The 27,128-nt window shown below is 41.7% G+C and overlaps 1 protein-coding gene across 6 annotated transcripts in view; it reads left to right on the forward strand.

The window, feature by feature from the left end:
• The window catches only part of LOC124181383, a 106,790-nt gene that overhangs the window by 43,079 nt on the left and 36,583 nt on the right, over window positions 1-27,128 (forward strand). For 4 of the 6 annotated variants that reach the window (XM_046567901.1, XM_046567902.1, XM_046567903.1 and 1 more), the window contains exon 3: window positions 2,388-2,431. The gene's annotated coding sequence lies outside the window, so the exon portion shown is untranslated. Of the gene's footprint in view, window positions 1-903; window positions 967-2,387; window positions 2,438-27,128 lie in introns of those variants that run through there. The other 2 variants (XM_046567906.1, XM_046567904.1) reach the window with 2 other exon arrangements.

Genomic DNA, 27,128 nt, shown 5'->3' on the forward strand with positions numbered 1-27,128 from the left:
TGACAATAATTTTTTGGCGTAACTTTTGGAATCAGTGTTAAGTCTGGAAAACGTCAAATTTTCGTTAATTTGAACGATTACTTCGAGAATGTGATCCGGTGCATAATCTTTTGGTGAAACGGTGGTTCGCCGTCGAAGACTAGCTTCAGCATCACACGATGTGGAGAGATTGAGAGAATCTGAGGGAACTACGTGTAGCCAAACCCATAATATATCGCAGCATGTTTACCGAATACACACTAGCACCGTTGGTGAACGATTTCGATCGTCTGCCCTTGTCTCCTGTTCGTTCAATCGGCCAGAGGCTGTCTGTCTGCAGCAGCTCCAAACGCTCGGCCCTGAGCTAAACGTAAACATCATTTGATGGATTGAAAACAGCGTCAAACCACCAGTCCGAAGGCAGTCGCGGTAAGGAGCAGAACGATAAGGATAGCTGTTCCCCGTTCTTCAACTGACAATGAGGTGTCTCCGTTGTTGGATGACATTATGAGCAGAAGGTGTCGAGAAAGACGGCATTGATCAGTCGAGATAACGAGACTGGCGATTCGCTGATTATGACTCTTTTATTCTTACGTTAACGGGAGTCTACGTCGCAAGTAATTAGGAAAAGAATCGGAGCAAATATAAAGATAAGGTGAACAATGGGCCGATTTCTTCCTAGGAATTGTCCGCTGCTCGTCTGGTATATTTTTTTCTACGCCCTTACGGACGAGTTGGCGAGCATATAAGGCTCGTGAATGGAACTGACGTGTTGTTTAACCGAGTGAAGCTCTCCGACGAGTGATAAGGAAGTAACAAATTGTCTAGCTGGGCAAGCTCTCGATTGTAGTACGTTCTCCTCTCCAGCTCTTTACTCTATATTGATCCTACGTCACGTTCCCCACGTGTGGGTGCACGCCCAAGTGATCATACTCGTACAGTAAACGAGCCTGTGGAAATGGCAGGGTGGAAGGACACTGAGTTTGGGTGAGCACACATCTATGATAACCTTTAACGCGTCATTGATGTCACAGGTCTGCAAAAAGTATCTTATTTCAGCTGCATGGTAGGTTTTTGGGAAATAGTATATTTTCGAGTGTGCTGAAGCCGAAAATAACTTCCATTTCCCTCCATCGCGTACAGGATTTTTGCAAAATCCAAGATGTTTGCATGAAAAACGCATAACAATAACGAAAAAACCACTATTTCATCGCAACGAACGAAACGGTATTTCTTATAAAATTACACCAACAGCTTCTTCATGAAATGTACTTAACATTCCGTGTTGATTCTTTTTGCTCATGAAACCTTTTCTTCTTCTCTTTGATACTTCTCTGAAGACGCTTCCGCTTTCCATTTTCTGTTTCCCTGTTTGTGCTTATTCTTGATTCTCACTATAATACATATTAAATGAAAGTAAGAAATTACTTTTGCATAGGACTTTTAGAATCAAGAATAGGATACCATATTTCGAGCTGAACTGGAGTTAGAAAAAAACCAGACGTGATGGAACTTTTTGAGTATTTTTCCGGGTTTCAGCGAGTGAAAATCTACAAGAAACAGTAGAAAAAAACCTGCGCAGTTTTTTCGTTGCAGACCTGTGTATTTGTTGATTTTATCGGTGACCTTCCGAACCTATAGTTTCAACTTTTGCTAAATTACGCTTGATTGGTTCTTTGCAATCCAGACTTGAGAGGTCACATTCTCCTCGCTTACGGCGGCATTTGCAAAGTCTGAGCCACCCTTACGAAGTAATTGAGACTTTTTGGGCTTTTCCTCGGGAAACGCCAGAGTGAAAAGTCCTTAATCCACGGTTATGGATGTTGTCGAGCGCAACTTTTTCCGTAGTAATTAAGCGATTCTTGCAAGGCGAGCACCACTCGAGGCGGCGCTGTAACCCCTGCAAGATTGAACAACGGGGCCATTATACGTCTACAGCCCTTTACTGCTGGGCTGGTGTCGAACGATAAATCAGTTGTTCGCTGTTCACCTTTCCCTTTTCTTTGTTTTGTTCCACTAGTTTTTCATCTTTTCATTCAGATTTTCTTCAGTCATTTTTGTTCCACCCTTTTTATTTTCTCTCACGAAATTTAACCGGCGAGCCGTAACCGCCAGCCGCTCTACGCGGCCGCAGGACCCCGTTTAAAATTTAAAGGTGACACCTTTGAACCCTTTCATGACTGATGCCGTATTGCCGTGTGGCGGATTTTAATTCTAGTAATGCGAGAGGTTATACACGGAGTTGAACATCGCGCGCTTTTATTACCCCGAACTCGTACCTCGAGTAATGAAAAGTGATTCGATTCTGAATTTCGTTTTTTTCAACTCCCCGAAACATGAAATAACTTTCAAAGTGAAAAGCTACGCTGTGGAAGTAACGAATAATCTCTTTTTATTTTCATTTCCAGATACGTCTACTTTCTGCCGCCTCCATATCCCAGCACCTCAAATGGTAAATGTACTCAATTTTATTCGTATGTTTTTTTCTCCATCCATCTTATACAGGCGATCTGTAACCCACTTTTAAACCAGGTATTAGCAGCTATTCACTTGTTGATATTTCTTGCATGCATCTTTTTCCAACTCCAGAACTGCGAGGTGAAATGCTGCTTTTATTATCGTTCGTAATAAATGTAGGCAAACAATAAAATAGTAGATGCGTGTAAACACGACATTTCAAATTGGTATGACATATAATATGCACTATACATATGAGCGTAGGCAACGCGACGTCGCGAACTCGTCCTGAATTTGAGATTTTATCCAGAGCATTATAATTCTAGGAATCGACGGACCGTCGTGATTGTACGTTTTTTTCTTTTTACTGCAACAACTTCCACGAATGCATCGTCATTCGTAGAGAATCACATGTAGAATACATTCTGGACGCGTGTTCTTCTGAAACCGGCGAAAGTTTATTCGGCTTACCGATTGGCGAAAAAGGGTATTATTATAGGTAACTTATCATGCGCGACGTATTGATCGGATTTTGTAAGAATCGTAAAGCGAATTAGCACGACAGATTTTCTCGCGTGCAAGTTGATTTATAAGATTTTTGATTATAGTCAGGCGGCTAAGTGGTCACAACTAGTCGCTAATATTCCTTTAGCGATGATTCGGGGACAAAATCTTTAAACGTTTCAAGGACGTGCGGCTGGAATGACGGCAAATAAATGGCCAAGAAACGTACTGCAAAATTATCAGTTACATCTATTTACATTTTAGCGACTAGTGCCAGGTGTAATTTGAAATAATCCCGTGCTTCCTTAAACTAAACACTACCGAGGGCTTGGACTGTTTAAGGATGTATTCGCTGTACAGTCTCAACCAAAAATTAGTTCCGTCGACGGTATTGAATACGATATGATGAGATGAAAATCGAAAAAAAATCAACCACGGTACAGACGATAAGAAAATTAAATATGAATAGTAATAATGCACATAAGTTATTAATAAATTATTTAAACACAGCATTGTTTAAAAAATTTTTACGGAATGTTTTTCTTTTGCATGTAATATGAATTTGTTCATTTTTCGGATTAAACATGAATTTTTAATGAATTTTCTCATCATTTTGAGATTTCCGTTTTCGAAAATTTTGAATTTCGAAAAATGGAGGAGAAATGACGAGTTTTGGACATGCTTTCGCAAAATCATCGTACATTACAGTCAGGAAGTGTTTCGGGGCGTTGAACGAATAGTTTCGTAAATACAGCTTTCATAAATTTTCAAAAACGGAAATTTCAAAATAATGAGAAAATTCTTTAAAAATTCATGTGTATTCAGAAGAATCAACGAATTCATTTCACATGACAAAAAGAAAACATTCCCTGAAAATTGTTTAAGCTTTGCATGGAAAATGTCTTTGAAACTTGAAAATCGAAGCTGGATTGATTGGTATCGAAACAGAATATTCAAAGATACAAATCTAGTAAAAACTATGAATTAGGAATCCTTGATTTGGATTTTACTTCAAGTGCCGAGTCCTCGTGTCGGGAGTACATCACTGTGTGGGATCCTCGGCTCTTTGTCCAGCGAAAGTTTGAAGAGTTTTTTTGCAATACGCACCGACCGAGCGTGTAACAACTATATTTTCATTTCCGTTTCTCCTTTTCATACAAACACAAAGCTCCGCCGCCTCGGGTGCTGATAAAGTTCGAGCTTTACCCTCGGCAGAACTTCTTACGTATGTATACGTTTGAAATGAATTTACTCGTCCATGATGGTTGCGAAACTGTAGAAAAAAGCTCCGTGCAGTCCAACTCGAGTCTCAGATGCGAGACTGCAAACTTTTGGTCTCATTGTACGAAGCTTCGCACGGAAACTCGCCGCTGGTCGCTACTTTCAAGCATTAATGCTTCGTGCCTGCTCGTCGTTCCCTCGGCGTATACCAGGAATAGTCGTAAGTGGATTCCCAGCAAATTGATCTTTAATCTCGTTTCTTCTCGGTCGGTATCCCCCTGGCTTCTCAACTACCGTTCGTCACTTATTTTCCAGCCTGCCTTCCTCCAAATAACTTCTTACGTCCAGCCGGTGATGTATTAAAATTTTCACTTCCTTCTTTTGTCTTTTAAATATTTACCGTAGTACGGTAATAAACTGTCCTTTTCTCGTTTTCTCTTGACTTCGTACCCGAACTCATCTCGTCATCTTTCAATCGTCACATCGACGCCTCTTGCGAAAACTAGTATGCTTCAGTCATTGCCGTGAAAACTATCACGTTTCGATTAGTGCAATAAGGATCTTCTGAAGATTTGTGCGGTGTGCGGTAGTCGAAATGAAAGTCGATTTGCGGATGCAGAAGTGCGTTTTGTTCGTGTCAAAACAAACTTATAAATATCCCCGAAATTGCGTTGTCAATGCAGATCTTGGAAAAATGAATGCTTTTTTTTCAACTTCTTTACAGATGTTTTAAATTTGTTCCCAATCTTTTATCAATATAAATATCAATTGGTCTTATTATATTTATATCAAGTCGTTCTAACCTAAACTACGCGTAATCCTTCTACTAGAGTGTATCAACTATCGCATCTGATTGAAGTTAACTAAATCAGTCTTTTTGGATTTTTATACTCAGCAATACTACACTCTTACCAATGTGTATGATAACGTGTTATTTTTCGCGGTGAAAATCGAAACGTGCTAGTTTTCGTATGAAATCTGGAGCGTGCTACTTTTCGTAAGAGGCGTCGACGTGCTCTCTGTCCAAATTTACCGATCGGCATACAGAAAGTTGAAATTTCCAGCAACCAGAACGTGAAAAACTCTTATCCCGGAAGTGACTCGATGTTGCTCTTGGCAATAGTTCCAAGCCTCTGCGCGTATCTCACATATAATATTCTATTTCCTGTACTTTCCTCGCCTCACGTTCGTCTACGCGGATCCTCTCTGTTGCTTCTCAACGTCCACCACGTCACGCCGTGCCTTGTGCTGACAATTTTTTCTCCGGCATCATATACATCTTTGATACACCCTCGACACCTCTGGCTTGCAGGGGATTCAGCAGAGCTGCCATTGTGTGACAAGTCCTCTTGTTTGCCAACGGCAGATGTCACGAGCTCGTGCCAGCTGGATTGAACGGAGGTTCATTCGAGTCGCAATTATACCGTCTGAAGGGAATCGACGATATCGCGGATGAACCGGCACGGAATGAGTGAAATATTTTTCAAAAATTCGCTGATTCGTTGGGCGATAAAAAAGAGATCAGGGATTCAAGATGTGTGGCTCGGCTCCGTCACGAAGGAACGTTTTTCCTCGAACATCCTGGCGCGGAATATCCTTTCTCGTCCTAGTTTCGGCCAATCATATTCGCATTTTAATTCTCTAGGGCGGCTCCCGGGAATAAGTGGGACAAGTAGAAGGCTGATTCGAGTCACGTAGCCTCGCATTGGGATCTTACTGGGCTTCTAGGCAGGGGTCGATACGGCAATTACATTTCAATTTGAAGGTACAAAGGGTCCTTTGGATCCAAAATGCGCCGTTCGGGGTCTGAGAAACTGGCGGTGTTTAACAGGCTGTACAGCTGCCATTACGCCTGTTATATTATGCTATATATTGTAAACACAAAGCCGGGTTTTGATTTGTAAGCTCCCTTCAAAGCTGCGGGGATTGACGAGCTTGCCGAAGGCTTTCGATCACCAGTTGGAAACTATACGTAAACACGGCATTTAAAGATTTCCGGTGACGGAATGAAATCCGCTTGGAAGGCTTACTTACCGACCAGGATATTCACAAGCATTTCTCTAATCCCAACATCAATTATCCAGCCGTTTTAATCCTCGAATACCGCCCATGATTCAGAGAAATAATTAAAACCGATTGATATTTTCTGTCGATTTTAATAGGATTTCTATCCACGATATTTCCCATTGAATTTCTATCGGAACCGACCCGTTGTATTGATCAATTTTTATCGGATTCTATCGTTTCTTGTAGAAAAAAAATTATAACATTCTGATTACATCTCATTCAGTCCGATAAAAATTGGTATAGTTTATTGAAAGCCACTCGTTTTCATTCATTTTCTATCGGCATGGGCAGCCGAAAGATAGACATTGCTTCACCGATTAGCCCAGTTAAATCCGTTTGAATTCTGATCGGTTTTTCATCTTTCATTTCATTGATCGATTTTAACCGTAGAAGCTGTAAGTGTAATCTGCTCCATATCTGTTCTCGCATTACCAAAACGATCTTTGTCACTTCCTACGACGCACTTCGTTCTCGGATTCAATATTATGAAACCTTCAAGATTTTTTCGCCTCATAAAAACTGCGGTAATAAGTAATGCAAAATATAACCCCCAGATTCTACTTGTTACAAACGAAGCGCTATTATTCGATAAAAAAAAAAAAAAGGTTAGCAACCTTATCCATTATTTGGTTACACCGGAGATTCAAAGAGTCTAACTACAAGTTTTATCTGCGAAAGAATTCGGCTTTCTTAGCAATCAGAATCCATCCCTTGCGTCTGTTGTCCTAAGATATGGGGCTATTAAATACTACTTATCTCGGGTTAGCTCGTGCAGTAGCTATTTGCCAGGTGATTTATCAGGTCGGATTAGCCTCCGCCCAAAGCCTCTTTATCTTCTCGGCTTTGTGTAATCAAGGAAGAAATATTCAGTTCCTACATTTGTCCGCTAGTGCACGAGACAATTTACCAGGTACGTATCATCAACTCCCAACTGAAATGTTCGTCTCGTGTAGTCGTCGCGTTTGATCCTAAAGCTGAAGACTTGAAGATCGCGTGATGCCGGAACGGAACGGACGCGTTGCTTCCGAGCCATTGACTGCTGTTTTGTCACGCTATGAGGGCACGTATCGTGCAGGAACACACGAGGCGAATACACGGAGCCATAATTTACCCGGGAGGCGAGTCGAGCCGTATCCATAGGTGGTGGAACGGAAACTCGGGAGGGAGGAAACGCCTGTGAAGGAGAAAAAATATGTTCGTATCGGCCTACTCGTTGTAGCTTTTTATTTCCGTTCCCTTGCCTCGCTTTCCTTTCCCATTCTCGTCCCATTTTTTATCTCACTCCTTCGCATTCGTCTTTTCGCCAAAACCGAATTTCCAGCATCTTTTGCTCGGCGGAAATTTTCAAACGCGCAGTCTGACGATACCGGTGTTATCGATTCGTTGCTCGGAAAAAAATACAGTCGATGCTGCTTCAGAGCCATTTCGCGTTTCGAGGAGCGTTACAAAGGCTTCGGGCCCCTCGTCACTCCGTTGCCTCCAGATACGCGTCACCCGAATTCTAACTGCCCCTGATTTTTCAATTTACTCCGGATAAAGGGAGGGAATGCATCTTTTACAGATTTAAATTCTCGTATCTCCTCTCCTGGTATTTTCGGAAACGAGATGTAAATTAGAGTTCGTAGATTCACGAGCTTTGAAGTGTCGATTGAACCACGATTTCTCGTGGGAAAACTTTTCACACCGTGTTGCATCGATTTGCCAGACGTAATGGAAAGGTCATTTGTTTGGGGAAACTGGTACATATCCGACGGTCCAAATTCGACGTTCATATATATGTGGTAAAGACTGTGTTATTTTCATTTAAAAAAATTTCACTTGACGTATGGCACCCCATTTATTGAATTCGAATGAAAAATGTTGGAGAAAAATTACTTCTCTGTTCAAACACCTACGAGGATTTACAAGCATAGAATATTTCCTCTTCAGATTTCCTCGTTCTTTGTATTTTATTCATAAATTTATTGTCGGATTATCTCAGAATTGTTTGATCGGTGTAACGAATTTGCCCGAGAGTAAGAGGAAAAAATGCGTATCTGGGATATGGTTCTGCAAACAAAGCGTTGGGTATGTAAACCAAGCCATGTTTGAGATTGTGAAATTGATTATTCTTCAATCAGGAAGTTTTTGAGGCAACAACGTCCGCGAATGACAGACCTCGAACCGACTAGCGTTAAGATGATATGGAAACTTCTTACAGGTACGGACGAAATGAATGAAAGCCGAGCTTTCGTGCTGGACTTTGGATGAGAAAATCAGATCAGTAATTCGACGAGGAAACGCATCTGAGATGCAAAAGATAGTCGCAAATGAGTTAAAAGAAAATGAGAGTTGAGAACGTAAAGTGGTAAAGGTTGTTATTATGCCGCGTTAGTAATCCCAAACGTCTTCGGATTAAATTCTCTCGCTTGTTGGCTCAGCGAGGCGCCATGCATCTTTGGTATCAGCCGGGGGACGAGAAACTTTTAAAACTTCGTTAGCCGGAGGAATTGGATTCAGCGCATGTAGGCAGCTGGGTGTATTTGTGCGCTTGCATGTGTGTCTGTGACACCTCCACTGCTAGTTTCATAAACACAACGCGATCGGAACGGAATGGGCTGTATAAACAGCAGTAAGTACAAAGTGCCTTGCAGTATCCTTGGAGTTGTTTTCCAGTTTCAGACGCTCCGTGCTCTTACGATGCCTTGTGATAATAGTTTACACGTTATGGCATAAATTCATGAATACGCTTGAGAAAGAGCAATAGGAAGTGAAATCTCAAGCTCAACGCAGAGAATGGATTCGACATCTGTTCAAGCGCGTGTTGACCGATAGCCGTGCATCAAACGCAAAGCGACCTCCCTGGATTCGTAAGCAACTTTGGTTTGGAATCAATTCGAGCGCCGAACGCAGATTTGCTGATGGCGCAATTGGACCACCGTTAATTAAGCGGAATTAACTTCTCGCCCTGGCTGACAGTGTGACGGAGAATATGGCAACAGGGAGTGACAGTAGGTGAAAAGGGGAGATAGTGAGAGAATGGGAAAGTGAGCTGCCGGTGAATACAGTAGCACAGTGTTTATCAACCTGTAGGTCGCAAGCCGGGTGAAAGTGAAAAGCAAGGGTTGTATGTCTTACACTGCATTTTTGAGACTTGAATAATCAAATCATTTTCTAATTGGAGCCTATTTCTCTTCTTAGCTTCTATGTTTACCATTGAAAATTAAATACGTCGTTTTTCAAATAACTGACGTAGTTCTATTACGGACCTAAAGGGTTGACAGATGTTTTTCCACCTGTAAAATGGCCGCGAATTCAAGAAGGTTGAAAAAAAATTTCCGAGTAACTTCTGTCATCAGTATTACTGCTTATTTACTGGATACTCCAGATTATTATCTTAAACCTCGACTCCTTTGGCTCGTCTTCCCCCTCGGCTGTGTCATTGGCTAAGGTTCGTCTTCGTCGTAATTGTCCGAGGTCTGCAGTCCCTAATAGCTCGTTTGATGTCGGCCGTGGACGAAGAAATGGTGGGACGTATGCCTCAAATGTCTGTCTAGTCCCTGCGCGTGTGCGAAGCTGCCGAGGAGTCGAAAGCTCTCTGAAACTTGGGTCAACCGATGGGGGAACTGCCCCCTTTCGAGCCAACCCTCGCCCCTCTCCACCTCTCCACCTCTTCATCCCTCGGTGACACTCGGCGGCGATTTATCTTAATAAGCGGTTAAATCTCGGCTCGACGAATAACCAACGACCAGCGTATGCGGCGTGAGCTGAGAATTGAATCGAATTAAGCGGATTAACGTCTTTGCGCACTATCTGACATATCAAGTATAATGCTCATAGAAACTTGTCACCTTATTCTCACCTTGAACCTGCAAATTATTGTGTAACAGATATGTAACGAAGAACTCAATATTCTTCTTCGAATGATGATTTCGATAGTAACGTTTTTTTTTCCTTTTTTTTTTTTAACTATCGTACAGTTGCATCGGATTAGAGTTATGGGCGTGTGAATCGCAGCTGTATGACCAAACTTCACCCACGCTTCTCGACTATTGTCAGGTGTAGGCTGGTGGCCTGGTGTCGTTTCCTTTTGGCGGGCATGTAAAGGGAGTCGCAAAATTCATGCAAGAAGTAGTTTTGATAGAAAACACAGGTTTATAATTGAAAAATTGTAAATTTTTTATTTATTCATAGAGCATAGGGTATGTCAAGGTTATGAATGGAATAGCGTATCGGGTAAATGATCTCTACGGCTTTGCTGGCATACACGTCTTTGTCGAAATTTTCCTACACCTTCGATTTTCCGTTTTGATGATCAGAATTGGCCGCCAAGATCACATGATTTAACACCGTTGGACTTTTATCTTTGAGGTTTTTTAAGGTTTAAGGCTTATGCCGACAAGCCCACGACCACTGACGCCCTGAAGAAGACAATTGAGCGCTGTATCAATGAAATTCAGCCACATTCGTGCGAAAAGTTCATGGAAAATTTCAACAGAAAAGTGCGTATGTGCCAGCGAGCCGTGGAGGCCATTTACCCGATATGCTATTCCATACACAACCCTATACTGTGTACTTTACGAATGATTAAAAAATATGCAATTTTTAATTATAAGCCTCTGTTTCCTCATCTGAATTTTGAGAATCACTTTACGAACGTCACAGCCGCTCGCTGCAGGAACAATGTTCCCGAGTTTCCGGTACACCGCATTATATGTTTTCATTGAGCAGAGCCTGGAATCAGCTTCTTTCAATTTTGAGTTGCATGGACCGGGTATGTGTTCAATGAAGCCGCGAGAAACCGAATGTATGGGTGAGAGTCAGCGCTCGCGTGTGCTTTTCGCGGAGCAGAAATCCGAGTCCAGTAACAACGCATGTCGAGGCAGGTAAACAAGCTGGCGAATCGCGAGGTGGATTAGGAACCACGTTGTGTTCATTGCGGTGTTCACTGATGCGTGGAGTTAAACTTTGGGTAAATTTGAACTAATTGATTCTCGTCAGATTAGATAACGACCGGTATTTACAGGTACGTGCGTGCGGGCGTTGAGTTGGAACCTCTTATGAATACGCATGGCTAGACACAAGACATCCTCCGCGCCTTATGCTCATGTGGAAATTGCAAAAGTTTTAGCTCGTCGAGTGCCAAACTTCAGTCGCTGAAGACAGCGTTAATTGGACGGCAGTCGGCATACTTGCACTGTTTAACGTCTGGAGCTTCCAGTTGAGCTGCGAGTGCCGCGTTGGTGGGGTGAGCGTTTTTCTGTCTGACAGCTTTTGCACAGCTGCAGGAAACCGACGCTTCACGGATCTTCGACAAGCTACTACGCCCTTACATTGATGAGAATATATTTCAAGTCCTTCAAGTCTTCACCGATTTCGGCAAAGGAAATGAATTTCAACGGCTAAGATCACTGTTAATTGAATCAAAGCCGAGTGCAATCCCGTTTTCCTCTCCGGATGTATCTGTCATAATATTTCTTGCGCAAACCAGTCTCCACAAAAGATTACTATCATTCTTTGAATGAATGCTAATTTTTGATAGGTAGGTACAAATTCTAATTGTCTTTCCTTAGAGAGAAATTACGATGAAAAGTTTAATTTGCGAATGTTATCGCGGGTGAAGGAATTAAGTTTTAATTTACTGGCGAATCGATTGCTTCTGTGAAATGAATATCTGTACGGTCTGTGGAAGAAGAAATGAATCCGTCCTCGTGATGCCATCGCGTGGTTATTTCCACCTCCGGAGCAATCTGAGATTGCAGGACAAAGTTGGAAGTGAGGGTGGATGGTTTTTCTTGAGTTTTCCAAATCGATCGAGCTTCGAAACGGTCGTTGATGTTGTGCCAAACTCAGGCACAGAGCATAAAATTATTATCAAATCAAAAAATTTTAATCCTTGTTCGCATTAATTTACAAATCTTAGTCAACGAATGGAGAGGTAGAAAAGAAGGAACATAAGAGGGAAAACACACCTCGCACTTCTAAATGGTTATGACAGAACTTTTATATTAAACTTCATGTCAATTTTAAGCTCTGGCTTTTGTACATAAGGTTAGTATTCTGTCAAACACGCTTGCTCCTTGCATTCGACATAGTCAACCTCACTGATGTAATATTTTTACTATTCAGCATTCTTCTCTTTTCTGGTATGTATAAATGACGATGTTTATCGAAGAGCCCCCATATTTCTAAATGTTGAGATAGATGTTATATGAAGCAATGGATAATTAAAGTCTCCACCAATCATAGTTTAAAATCTTACTTAGTTCAGTTGTTTCTTTTTCCGTTATCATTGTCCCACTGAGATTGGTGTGTAACTAGAAGAAAATTTTTTTTTTCGTAAGTGGATCTACATTTCCAAGAATTTTCCGCGTAAAAATTTGAGGTCAAGATCTATGCTACACAGAATTTAAAAGCTTGATCCTCTGCCCAGCAGCTCTGTGCTGCAGCGGCGTGGCCCTTAAGTCTATGATTGGGTCCCTCTGAGTAGGAAGCGCCTTGTCAGTAATCCTATTGTCTTCTTTCTGATCCAATATAGTTAGCCGCGAGTCCGGCACGGCAGCTGCGGGGCGTGCTTCTCTGATGCCGGCTCATCTAGCTCGCAATCTTTTTCCTCCAGGTCCGTTTTACTCGGCTAAAAGTATACCGCGTTATACGGAGCCCCTCGGTGCGGCTTATTACCACGGGACGAGTCAAATATAATATCGTCATCAGGACATATTATACCGTGATAATATTGACTTGGGCTGAGTAGAGCTCGGCGCTTCTGCACACCGAGGCAGAAGCCATTTCTTTGGGAGGGAATTGACTTTTTTATCCTCGTTCCTCGCCTTTGCGCGGTACAGACATTCTCGTTTCCCGGGAAGACGTGTAAGTGAACATTTTGCCGAAATATGCGTGCACTAATATTTGTGGAGTGCCCGTTCTAAAGCTCTGGTGTTCTTTTTTTCTTTTTTCAATTTCTTATGCATGATTTCAGATTCGGGATCTGTGTGTATTCTTCAGCTTTGTCAGCTGAAGCGAGCGTCTCGTCAAATCCAATACAATGCCAGCTGATCCAATCCCCCGGCTTTTGTTACGCAAAAACGTAGCGACTCACTCGCCGGGGTACGCGAGAAGTGAGTAGCGATTGTAAAATCATATTCCATCCAGAAAAAAACATACTTTGTTCAGCGGCTAACTCGTACCGGTGAAACCGAATGAGTCTCAATATTTTTTCGAAGAGAATAATAGATGCAATCTATCAAAATCGAGTTTGGAAGCCAATCTAACCTGACTTTATATCCAATGCTCCCGCTTTCGGCAAAACAATAAAGTAGCGAAAACGAGTGCCAACATGGTAATTAAATTCTACCATTCGGCCCTCCAGACGCGAGGCAATGAAACGCGTCGTAAAGCTCGACGTTTAACCTCGTAAAGTTGAACTAATTTCGTGTAGAGGTGTCGGGACGACAGTTTCGCGTGTACCACCAACGGCACTCAAAGACGTCGTATTGAAAGCGAAAAGTGATGTCACCGTAACGAGTATTTGTTCAAACCGTCGAATACTCTCGGGAAATTCCGCGTCGCGAAAGTCGAGGGGCTGGAAGAACAATCTTGCGACGGCTGGTGCACGTGAGGTCGATTTATTTTCGACGTCCATATCCTGAAGCACAGGACCGAATGGATACCGTGGTGGTAGCCGGAGACAAGGACGATGGTGTTTCGACTGTCGTTACGTTGATCGATCTTTCCTTGAACGTCTTCCTTCTAACGTTCGTCGAATGTCTGCCGAATACCGGATGCGTTTTCCGTCCTTTAGGATGCCGATCCTCACGGGCAGTTGAACCGTCTCTAAAGCGATCGTTAACTTTTGGCTACGTCGTATCTAGTTAGATTTAATTCTGCGGAAGAACGAACCTCTCCCTGTGTAGCCCATAACCGATGCATCAGACTGAAAGGATTGAGCTGGGATAAAGGGACGTGGCGTAATGAGAAGAAGATGAAGAAGCAGGAAAGGAAAAAGACGTGGGATAACCTAACCATGTGTATAGACGAGGACCGTTCTTCTTCCGTATCGATACGCCTGTCTCTGTCACTTTACTAACCACTCAGTAAAGCTCGAGCGGTTTTATCCATTTTCTCGTTTCCAGTCTCACCCCGATGATATTTTCCCAAATTAATGACCTATGGGATTGATGATCTATCCCGACATCCCTGACCTTAAACACATTGGACACGAAGAAAAAAAAACCGGACAACTACGAGTAGAACTCGCGCCTTGACGATTCCGTACAAACTTGGTTTTTTTTTCTATATGTTACACATAACTACAAGTTAACTATTATCGGAATTTTTTCTTCACTTGTACTGTGAGACCTTGCTTCTCTCCAAATTTTATGATTCTTGGTCACCGGGAAGTACCCTACAGGTTTTGGCGAGTGAGTTTGGTAGTATCAAAATATGTGACATGAATGGCGGTATGTTTGATTGCGTTCATTTCAAAGCTTGAATCTTTAACACCTCCTAGGGATCGTAGACGTTATTGTTCGTGTTTGATATTAATTTCAACTTGATACGTCTACGTGTTCCTGAAGAAAAGGGTCTTGGCAGACGGACAGATCGACAAGGAAGTGATCCTACAAGGGCTCCATTTTTTCCTTTCAAGGTATGGAACCCTAAAAAACACCCACGAAAATATGTCTTGACAAATATCATGTAGGCACTTTAGATAACGAACGATTTCAAGTAAATGGAAGTGTCAGAGAGCGGCAGGAAAATAGCGTCGTTGGTCCTCCATCACGGTGTGGGTCCGTTTTCGAAATTGTTTTTTCTGGCAAAAGTGTATCGACGATTGATGCTTGATCACCCCAAATGTTATGTCGTCGTAACCCAGTTAACCATGAAGTTCTCCCCCGCACCATCCATCTTTCATATAGTGAACCACCGCTCTGTTCATAAACCGTAATAGGTCACTTGGGGTGAATTTCACCCCAAACATTTTTCAAACTCCTCGTAAAGACCCTTAGTCGTGGAAATGGGCTTTGCGGTGCCATTCTTCATGCGGAATGAAGACCTTATTTTTCGTCATTTTTGGCACTTCCTTCAACTTTGCCGACGTTTTACAATATTTAAACAAGCAATTTTGGTCAAGAAAACTCACGGAGCTTTTTTCCGATCCTTAAACAATACGTAAATTTTTTTTTCTTTTGATTTTTAGAACTCAATTTTGAAGCAAATGTCACGTCTGGGGTGAATTTCACTCAGTGTGACCGTCGTGCGTTTCTACCGAGGTGTGACCACCAGGGCTAGCTCATCTCGTCTCTGACCATTACGATATTCCCAATTCTTGCCAACTGCTGGTGATGGGTACGTTCTGATTCGCGGATCTCCTACATTGACCTTGAAAATTTTCAGCGGTTTTCGCTGTCCCCAGCAGTCCTCAAGGTTCTTTGTCTAGGTGCCGCTCATCCCGCGGGAGAGTTTCCTTCTGCTTTTATTCAACTCAATTTAACCGTGATTTCCGTCACAACACCTGTTCATTTCCGGAGCTCATTCTTTTCCGCCATTGTTCGTCGTAGATCCTCGTATTTTCATTCTACACTCGCATTAAAACTGTCGAGATCGCGACTTATGCATAAAAAAAAAAAAAAATTCAGTTCTACCGCTGATAAAACGCTAAGGCAGTTTCTTCGTTTTCGAATCACGGATCCGTGACGGGTCTATTCGTTACTCCACATCTTGTCAAGTTTACAGGAATCCTCGAGATTGGGAGTTCAGTCAACCTTTATTAAAGGGATGAACGGTTCAGCTTTCGCCGATCAAGAGTCGCCTTCTCGTACCTTCACGTATACGCGACTCGAACAGCACTGAATATTATATTTTGAGAAGATTGGACATCTAGGCCGCTGTCTGCGTGTATCAAAACTCGCTGTTTGATGTGCGACTGCACGCTTCGCGAAAATTTCCAGCAAATCGAAAACGCCACCATCCCCGTTACGTCAACTCCACGTGTACGTTCCTCATCCATATGCATAGCGTGTAACTGATCGCGCATGTTGAAAATTGACACTGACGCCTTTTCCTCGTTTATTAACTAACATCACTGACTCTGAATGCAGGATGGCGTGACTGAGTGAGCTGGCGGATTCGCGAGTAATTTTTTTTTACTCCGAAGTAACTTGGTACGGGAGTGACGTCGAAATGAAAAAGAATGCTCATCTAATTTCGTCCGCTTTGTTGCGAGAGCTTAGGCGAAGATAGGCTGACAAAGAGTGGAATTTCAAAAGTGGTACGTAAAAATGAATTTAAAAAAAAAAAAAAACGGTGGAAAATGGAGGAGTTTTAAAAATGGCATGTGGAAAATGAATTAAAAAATGTGTCATTTTTTTTTTCCTGGAAGTGTATCACGGCCCACTCAATTGTTCAAAATTTAATTTGTAATAATTAGTTTAGTTTAGCGAACCGCGTTCTTGGGAAGACCTGATTGGAAGCAAGTTCGTAGCGTATTAGACTTGTCGATATGCGATACATGGAGGGTGCGCAATACCTTTTACTCTGCAATCACTATTACTCGTCAAGAGCAAAAAGCAATTTGCACTCGAAGACCACGACAATCGATGGTTGAAATGCTTTCGCCGCATGCATCGCGTCGTTGCTGTAGCCACAGGCAATGCAACTTCGATATAACCAAGTGAGGCGCGAAGTAAATGCATCGAGTGTTTTTACGCTTTCATGCTCTCCTGCCAACCCATTTCTTTTTATACTTTTTTTCCGTTTTCAACTTTTAAGGATCATTCATGTAGAGGACATGGCGAGTAGATTTCGCTTTTACCAGCTGATGGTATTTTTCGCAAATGGCTTCCCCGGTGCTGGAACTTCGACGTTCTGCGCTATACGAGTGTCTGTCAGTGAAAATTTTCAACGGTAGGTTTGGGACTTGGCATCGTTGCATCAATAACCGTGAATCCCTGCTGCATTACGGTACGTTTTTGCTTCGGAAAAATTTTAATTCTTCTTTCATCGTCGTCCCCCAGCGCGGCTACAACAAATTAGAAATTGTTTTTCACGAAACGATTTGCATTTATAGTAACAGTTTACTCGGAGTACAAAATGCATTCTCATCTGGTTCAGAGATTTGAGTGAAGGATCTGGTCATGGACGTGAATGCAAATACAACATGTCCTCATGGCGCTGGACATCTCTGCATTGTATTGATTACCGTCTCATTAGTTGTTGCAAGTTCAATCAGTGTCACACCTAATTATTGCTACATGTTTACCCAGCATACAAATCGTACGTGAAAACAAAAAAATTTCCGTTCTTCGTGAGATAAGATGTAAAACAGGATCGGATACCGTAAGATTTTTTTTTTTTTTTTTGTTTTTATATTTGGAGTGTACTTGAACACAAGAAAAATTATTTACCATCAAATTGTTGCAAAACGGCGCAGTCATTATCTGACCAATGAAGTATCTCGCCACTGGCATTTCGAATTGGCAAGAAAGATGAAGTGCGCGATTCGAGAGTATTTGTGCAAATTCGAGATTAGTGAGCATCAAGGAAAATGAATGACGTGCTCGGTTATCCACCCGAACCTATAGATATCTGCGAATGTTCGTATGTCGCATCGATTTCGTGAGGGGATGGCTGCTCAGCGCGATAAATAATACATCACAGGGAGACAGAGAGACGGTATGCCTAGAATTCACGAATGTTCAGGTTACCTATCACACGACTTAGAGTCCCTAAATATTTGAAACACCCTCACAGCGAAGGGCCCGACATTGGCTTTCCAGAAGCACTTAGGATTACCTTATCGCCTCACCTGCATGCGAAATGTACCGACGAGGTCACGACCACAAAAGATTGCACCTTCGAGTTATTATGGTTCCAAATAACGCAAGTATTTGCAGTCACCTTATCTGAATAAAAGAAAGGAAGATTGAGAGGGCAGAGTTCACGTGGAGAAACTTAAGGGACCATGCTAGTATAACGGGTCGAAAATTAAGTGACTTTCGCGTTTCTTTTTGGATGATTGAAATACGCTGATCAGTCTGATTTTTTTTTACATCAAATCAAACCATTGACGAAGAATAGAAAATGAATTTTTAAACTTTTACTTATATTTTCTTAACATTTATTTTACAAGGTTTAAAATGACTTTGAAAAAAGAGCTCTCACGGTGTAAACAATTGTGGCTGTACATTTTATCTCAAGCAAAATTGGCAAAGAGATTATTAATCATTATGAAAGCCGCTATCTTGCTATAGAGTTTTTTTCTAACTAAAATTGACAAAGTGGCGGCTGTTTGAACAAAGAGTATCGAATGTAGCAAATTTTTTACACAGTTTGTCGTTAAAAAAAATATGAAGATCTCCAAAAAAAGAAAAAAAGGAAAACTCTTAGCACTATAAAGAATGGCGTGAGGAATATTGTGTTCAAATTTGAGACGCATAAATTGAAAACTCTTCGTTTGAGAGTGTGCACCGTTTTGAAAAACCACCTTTCGAGAAAACCGTTACAGAAAAATGTTAAAAAAAAAATAAATACAAACGTTTAAAAATTTATTTTGTGTTCTTCACGAGTGCTTTGATTTGACATAAAACAAAAAACAGATTAATCAGCGTGTTTTAACCGTTGCGAATATAAAAAAAAAAATTGCGATAATCAGCTATTTTTGTAGCATGGTCCCTTAATAGATTGTGTTTGACATTAAGGAACAGTTGCGTGATATCAACGACAGTGCATTTCAAGCGTTCCCGGCGGATCTAACGCTTCGTAACAAAACATAAATTGAATTTCGTGGATGTATAGCTGTAGTCCAAGTAGAGTTTCCAATCTACTCCGAATAATAATTGAGTAAATTTCTCGGTTTATCTCTCTTATCAAATCTACAGCTTCGCGATGATCGATTCTCACAGACTCGGAGGATCTCAGGGGACGCGTTCTCCCATTTTTTCCGAGATCGACAAGGGCCCGTTTTATTCGTTCATCTTCTTAAACCTCTTCTCGGAACATCGAAAACCCAAGAAACCCGAGATACATGATTTGTGAGCACATCTCGAAGCGTGTGCTTGGATGATTTGACATAACATCGTGATTTTTTCCCTCGTCTCTACGGCAAGTGTGTGGGCACCGGAAAATACGAAACACGTGTATGTACATATACACAATATACGTACAAACAAGATACGTATTATACGCTATTTCGACATGCGGCTAATTGGTTGGAAAAATCGAATTCGAAGCCCCAATCTCAGCGTTGCTTTCCGTAACGGTATTATTATTTACCTAAAGCGAAGTTGAAGGAAGAAGAGAAAGGGGAATTATTTTAATTAAAATTCGGATGTATAGGTTTATATTTTGGTATCGGTTAGATAAAAAGGAAGAAAACATTGTGTATATTTGATTTATTCGACCATACTGATGATGTTAATCAATTCGACACAGGTATAGTAATACGAAGATGAGCTTACAATCATTCATTCATCTATACACTTTGAAACACGCCGATCAGCTTGGAAAGTGTAAATTCCGTGATTAAGTTTGTTTCAATAAAGTTGATATTTGAATTCGACGAAAAACAAATAAATAGGTAACTCTGTTTAACAGTGACGCTAAGTACTCGAACGAGGTTGGACGCTAGAAACACAGGATTCTCCAAATTATGATAATTTGATTACAGTTAACGCGTTCGTAGATTTATAGTACTTGACTCAAGAAATTGACGATGCTTACTAATTGTGACGCAATGCGACTAAAACTTGTAATGGCAGGTGGAGATGTTTGACGAGCTGCCTACGTGCTTCGGAGTTGACGAATGGTTGTGGATAACAGTCTTCACCGTTGTACCACAGGATCCAGAGTTAATTGATGTTCAATATCATGACATTTGCGACATGATTATCATATTACGCTGAGAGTAGAATTGATCCATAACTCGTAGACAACATCTACAATAACCCGGGAGGCCAACCTCTGAAAATCCGTCATCCATGACTCTAGTCGCTCTCATAAGCGGTTATTCGACACTTGGCTGTCTCTAGGTAACATTGTTTTGACTTATTTTACTCGGATTGCAGATGTCGCCGTAGGTACCTGTAACATTGCACACACCACCTGCTGCTCGTATTATTGCTGGAGCTTCTTCGCCTTGAAAGGTGAAAAAATATCCCGATAATAAAATCTTAGCCGTTGATTCCCATCTTTACTTGCGGCTTGGGTTCGACTCGCCTCAACCAAACTCGACTCTATTATTTATTGATCTTTCGGTTCACGGGGGATTCGACACTGACGTGATGATCGAATCCATTCCTGATCCGAACAGAATTACATTGCTGTTGTTGCACGTGTATACTTGCAGGGCCCTGCAACTGTTGGGTACCTAATATCGGTTTCGTCGGTTCGACACGCGGCGGTGTGTTCAGAATTTGAGCGACGGAGGACAATCTCCATGCAGCTATAACAATGAGTGATGCCTAGCATGGAGCTTGCATGAGGTCGGCGCCATTGCCACACACGTTTACGGCCACCCCGTACCGTATTATACGTACAACATGTTTGCGAATGAAATTATACCGAACGTAATTACGTCGTGAAGATAATGATGTTACGATAATTAATAACAACATAACGACGGAGATTACATCGCGGCGTCGAGTTGACCTCTGAAATAGTTATGCGGGGGGAAATATAGATCGCGTCGTTGAAAAAAACCAGTATTTGTAAATTTGTAATTAATGTCTTGCTAACTGCGTTTATCATATCAGTGGTAATAAATGACCGTTCAAGGCTGCTAGGGATCATTTCACTTCATTCATCATTTGCGATCGAAGACGCAGTTGCGTGAAAACAAGCGGGCGGTACATAAAGAAGATGTAAAGCTTGACTCGAAAATTCTTAAACGGAAATAAACTTCGCTGTTTCACACGGCTCTTGATCTTCATTGGCGAAAATATAACTACGTCTATTAGCTACTTCTTATAATATTATATGCATTGGGTATAGTGCGCTGCTGAACTGCAAGAAGAATGATCCTAGAATTTCACCCATAACTATTAAGAGGTTATAGATAGTCAGGAGGTCGAAAAACGCGATTCTATAAGGATTTTTCATGAAGAGACATTTCAATTTATTAATATCAAAATTTATATACATCTTGGGGTAACATTGAACTTCGTTCTGACATTTTTTATTTGTAGGATGTCTCTAGACCAAATCATCCGAAATGAAAACGCAAAAAAGATTTAATTAATATAAGGTATTATCTGGTGTTCGATCAAATGAATAAGCAAAATATTAATTTTAACAAAACGGCGGTTTCTCAAAAAAAAAAAAAAAAATATTCATTTTCCATAAAAATTTTCGTCCTAATTTGTTTATAAAATGACAATATTTATCGTCGAGAAACAACCTTTGATGAAGTACTGGAAAACATATTCATAAAGCTCGTGTAAAAATTTGAAACTGATCAATTCGGCCATTTCCGAAAAATCCTGCTCACCGATTTTCAAAACATAGTCTTTGGAAAACCGCGTTCAAAGTTTCAAAAGCACTTTCAAATGCCCCGGGTCGCCTTTATATTATAAATGGGCGTCTACCTTCAAGAATATTTTTCGGATCGATATGAAATTTTCTGTGAACATTGAATGTATGTACATTACAAAAATGAAATCGAAAGAAAAAAAGAAACGGATTTTTTAAAAATCCTGACTGGGTGAAACCCTTTAAATACTGCACACAGTAAGAAGAATGAATGCTGATAGAATACAGACAATGAATTCTAACTTAATGATGATGTAATGATAATATCAGCGCGATATAACGTGAAAATGTTACGTGACAGGCTAAACGAGGAAATAAGGGGCTTGACTCAAACGTTGTGGTTTGTACGACAGTCAACCCAAATCCTACGTAGCCACCGTTCGTTTCACGTCGACTCGTTTGAATCGGCGCACCGTATAACTACAACTGTGCGAACCCGCCGGGGGAAAAATAGGAATAAATCGATACATTGATTTGCTAATACGTGTAGCGCCGACAACCAACGAGAAGCGGCTTCCCGGGGGCAGGCAGTTCAATAATTTATTATACCTTATACTCCCAACTTTCCGGGAGAAAACTCGGCGAAAGGCATTGCAGCTTCATTGTGCTTTTATGTTGCCGAATTGCTGAAACTTCATAACCTCGTCCGCATCCCCTTCTGGTATACGACTTTCAGTGCTGCGTTGATCCGAATTATTTTCACGATTCACGAAGTTACCAAGCTGTATGCACGACGTGAAATCATTGATCTCGTTGTACCGGGTGAAATTGAGTGAACTGCTTTCTTGGTTACGGGTTTTGGCGGCACGGTAAAGGTGCCCTCACACCGATGGTGTAACAGTCTTCGGAGTGTCCATTTCCAAAACTCTGCACGTCTTCCACATTCACGATGAACATTGACAACGCAGGGTTTCCGCAGTCGCGTTTCTCATATTTTGTACCCTTCACTCGTTTCAGCAAGTACTCCACCAGTCAAGACGGAACACAAGGAACTTTATTTGCATTTATGGACAATGAGATATCTAAAAGCAACAATTGTCACACCCATGGGAAAATTTACTCAACTTACAAGGAAGGGATCCGAGGTGGATCTCTCCGATTTAGTTTCTTCTGTAATATGTTATAGTAGACTAAAAACTGAGCGAGAAGTATTTTTTTTAATCTGCCATTGAACACTTTGAAGAGGTGAAACTACTCTCCAAAGTAAGACATGTCAAGGGGTGATTTGGCCATTTTCTTTCCCTTTTTAAGTAAGAAAATTACATTTTTCGTTTCTCGTTATGAGAAAACTTTTCCAATTGGATTGGTTAAAAAATATTGTGTTTTTTTGGGTGAAACCCCCAAATCGCGCTGTGCCATGCCTTACTTTGTAGGGTGGTATCGCCCCCTTAACGCGCTTGATGGCAGATGAAAGAAAGTACGTGTGCTTAGTTTTTAGTCTACTATAACATGTTACGAAAGAAATAAAATCTTAGAAATCGACCCGGGACACCTTTCATGTTGGAAACAGAAATTTCTCATCGTATTGTTTCCCACGTTATACGTCCTAGTTGGCCATCTCTTCCATTTTTGTATCCCGATTCACCGTGTGCAACCCGCATGCGTTCGTCGAATTGACGACATCGACTGACACCGGAACGTAACGCTGGAGCGTGGTTTGAATAATCAGTTTACGCCACCAGGCTTAGCACAATAACCAATTAATTATGAAAATACAGGTTGATTGAATGAAGCTCGCGCCACGCGCACCTTTGCTCTAAATAAATTACACCCAACCGCTGTAGCAGGTGCTCGACAGGCTTATGAACACGCCTTCATTTCGCATTCGCGTGGTAGCTAACAAACACCCGTTAATTCCGTGCCACTGCTACCCGGCAATGCTGAGCCCTCTGAGAATCCGCGTAAAAGCCGGCCAGATATCGGGATGGTGTTAAGGGGGTGCCTTAGTCGATTTCGACGATGACGTATACATATATCTCCAAATATCGAAGTCTGTGTATCTCAAACGCGAAAAAGGGCTCAACAGCCCCATTCTATATACAATTCTGAACAAGAACTCTCCAATTTGTCTTCATTTGACGCAGAAGTAAAGATGTGTCATGAACTCTACGAATTTACTATTGCGTATTTCGTTTCTTTATTCATGCGTCAAGTGAAAATGCATACAAATGTTTTTGTTCAGAATTGTGTATAGAATGGGACTATAAGGCACTTGTTCGATTCTGAGGTACGTGGACTTTAATATTTGGCGATATATACGTCAACGTCGAAATCGTACAGGTCACCCCTTTATGGGAAGGATAAGCTGTATTTTCCTTTCCTGTAAAAAAAAAAACTCCTAAAAATACGTGTGATCTTAGACTGGCCAAGCTTTACCACCCTTTTAAAGGCCCTTTTCCCAAACTCTCTGTGCATCTTCGTAATTCTCAGCGCGGTGTTGTCGGTGTGAGACGGAAAGTGTCGAATGCATTTGTCGATGTGCGCACACGTGTTATGAGGGAATTAAAAGCTTTGGGAACGAGACGAAGGGTTGACGAACCGACGCACGTAGCGGAAGGTGGAGAGGAGAGAATTGGAGTCCTGCTGCCGATGAAAGCGCGGAGCGAAGACCCCTAATCGCTCGGACACCGGAGATGAGCGTGGGTGAGAACGTCTTGGCAGCTTCCTTCGGTGACGTCGCGACGATGATGCGACGGAAGTTCCCAGTGCTTAACGCCGCATAAGAGGATGTCGCAATTGGTGGCGAGCCGAGACCAGTTTAGTCGCGCTGCTTCCTCTTCCTCTGACGGCACCGACACCTTTCATTTTCCCGCATGTCTTTCTCTCGGTTTTACATTTCTCGAGCCTACTAGGCTTCGGTTTGAAAAAGTCAAAATACTTTGCTCACCTTATAGAGGAATCTGGGTAGGATATATCTTTTTCTGCAGTCGGTTCATTCCGTAATCGTTCCTTCCATGGCTTCGTCTGGTAATGTGCAGTAGAGAGAGTGGGAGAGAGGGGAGGTGCTGACAACGATCCTCACCCACTTACTCTCACATGTCAAAACGCCACCATGAGAACAGAATAAAGATGACTTATAGCTGAAAGCGAAATTCTTTATTGGTTGGTGGGTGAGAAATGGATCAAGGGGAGAATGAAAAGCAGCAGTGAAAGGGGAGGCGTCTACCTTAATAACTTGTGCGTGGATCCCGTGGTCGCATCAGAAGGGTGTATTGCATGGCTGTGGCGAACATGAGGGAACGATCCTCTGACAATGAGCCCTGGAAGTGAGTAACGATCGTTTACCGAGATAATTGTTTGGTGATCGATGAAATGCGATTGAACAAATCGATTAAGCCAGAAAATTGAACAAACTGCAAACCGGGCGGCAGAAGATAAGACGCGCTCAACGTTACATCATCACGTAGTAGACGGAGCTGGATCTCGTTGCGGTGTTTCGCTTTCAAAGCCACATGAACGGTCGAAAGAACTAACATAGTTGCGAGTCCAATGTTTAGTACGTATCAGACTATGGTTAATACTTGCTTTTTGAAATTCTTGTTCCTCGCGTGACGTACAATTATCACTCAGGGATGAATTTAAAGCGTCGAAACGCGCTATACGGAAGAATTAATAGAACAGACCGCAGCGCGAATGACGCGCGTACTGATCAATGGGATTGATTTGCAGTGCCAATCAACGGTTTGACTGTTACTACTGCCCTCTTGGAGCTTTGAAGCTGAGCTCAAATTTGCAGTGCATTCATTGCCGGACTTTCGACACGTGACACAGTGCAAATATTAACGCGCCTATACGATGCATGCACAAGCGACGATATGGAACCGCTGGTCATGGACCCCGATGTAGGATTGAAACGAAATGTGTTCACGCCCCGTAACGGCTTTTAGCATATTCATCAGTCCTTTTCTCGCAAATTTTTTGCGAACCCTGATCACGCGTATAGGTTCAGGCGAAGTTTGACATAAATCGTATGATTTGAGGAGGATGGGTACATTAAAATGACAAAATTTCGCATTTCTTCTGCATTTTCACGAAGCTCAGATCTTTATCTAACCCCTTCCCAAATATAAGGTCAAAATGAGGTTTTAAAATGACAGAGTTACAAAGAATTTTGTACCACACTGTATGGTGCGAAGCATTTGTTACCAGGTTACCATGTCAACCGCTGTAAATAACGTTGATTTTTTCTTCATAAATAAGTGCTTGCGGATTAGTCGTGAGTTGAAAAAACCGATGTTTTGCATAACGAAGAAATCGTGAAACTTTAAACGCGATTTTCTCGAAACCAAGTTTTTCAAATTGGTGATGATATGATAACCTGACAATTATTTGACCGATTCGCTTGAATTTTGGACAGTATAAGCTCCATTCCCTCATATTGGAACTCAGTCGGCCAAATTTTTCATACATTTTTGTTCCACTCTTTTGACTCTAAAGACTATACAAAAATATGATGAATTGTTGCTTTTTTTTTGTTAATGAGGTCGCCATTTTTTCAAACTTTCGAAAATTAAAAATGTGCTCGACTGAAATTCTAGTTTCATATCTTGACTGCAAAATAACGTTCGATTTTGTTGGTTCGAACCAGCCGTTTAGCCGGAAGGCTGTCCGCCGCTAAAAAGAGGCTTTTCATTCAACCAGCTGCCAGGGCACCATTTTGAATATTTTCCGATAAAAAAATTTGCATATGTACTTGAATGTGTGTACATTCATATAAAAAAGTGATGTATGAATGCAATAGAATTACAACAAAAAAAAATAAAAAATCGGCGTTCTTTTCGGTCTCTGATGTACCCACCTCCCTTAACCTCGGTTCTTATTCATTGTTAGTTTCTTAAGATTAAATTTAACCCTGGCACAGGCAGAGTACAGAGCTGATTCGTGCACGATACGCATCTCCGGCTGTTTCTGCACCAAACGAGTTTCCTTGCGTACCTACGTTTTATTCACCGTAACATTGATTTTCAATAAACATTATACGGTATTGGCTAGAGCGTGAATTATTTATGGAATATTGCGAGGTAGGCAGGTACGAGTGACGTTGATAATCTGATAAAGGTGCACTTGCCAGTTTTACTGGGCCTGTGATTGCCACATTGCCTCCGGCACGTGTACAATCGAATAGTGTGAAAAAAAATTTGCGAACCAATCAGAGCTGCCAATAGCCTACACTCGACCGGACATAAAATCGGTTCTGCCTTCTCCATGCCCCGCGTCACCTGTCGCGCCAGATAATTGTTCCTCGTTTCAATCTGCGAAAATCTCTCGGGTGTCAATATCAGATTAAAAACCCCCAGATATATTTGTCACATTTAATTGAAACTCCCTCCCCTTTTCCTTCTCAGAGGCGGAGGAAACATGCAGATCCAGGTCGATTTTCCCCGCTCGTGTTTCTC

Source organism: Neodiprion fabricii, chromosome 4, assembly GCF_021155785.1.
Source record: "Neodiprion fabricii isolate iyNeoFabr1 chromosome 4, iyNeoFabr1.1, whole genome shotgun sequence".
In the NCBI taxonomy this organism is placed as follows: Eukaryota; Metazoa; Arthropoda; class Insecta; order Hymenoptera; family Diprionidae; genus Neodiprion; species Neodiprion fabricii.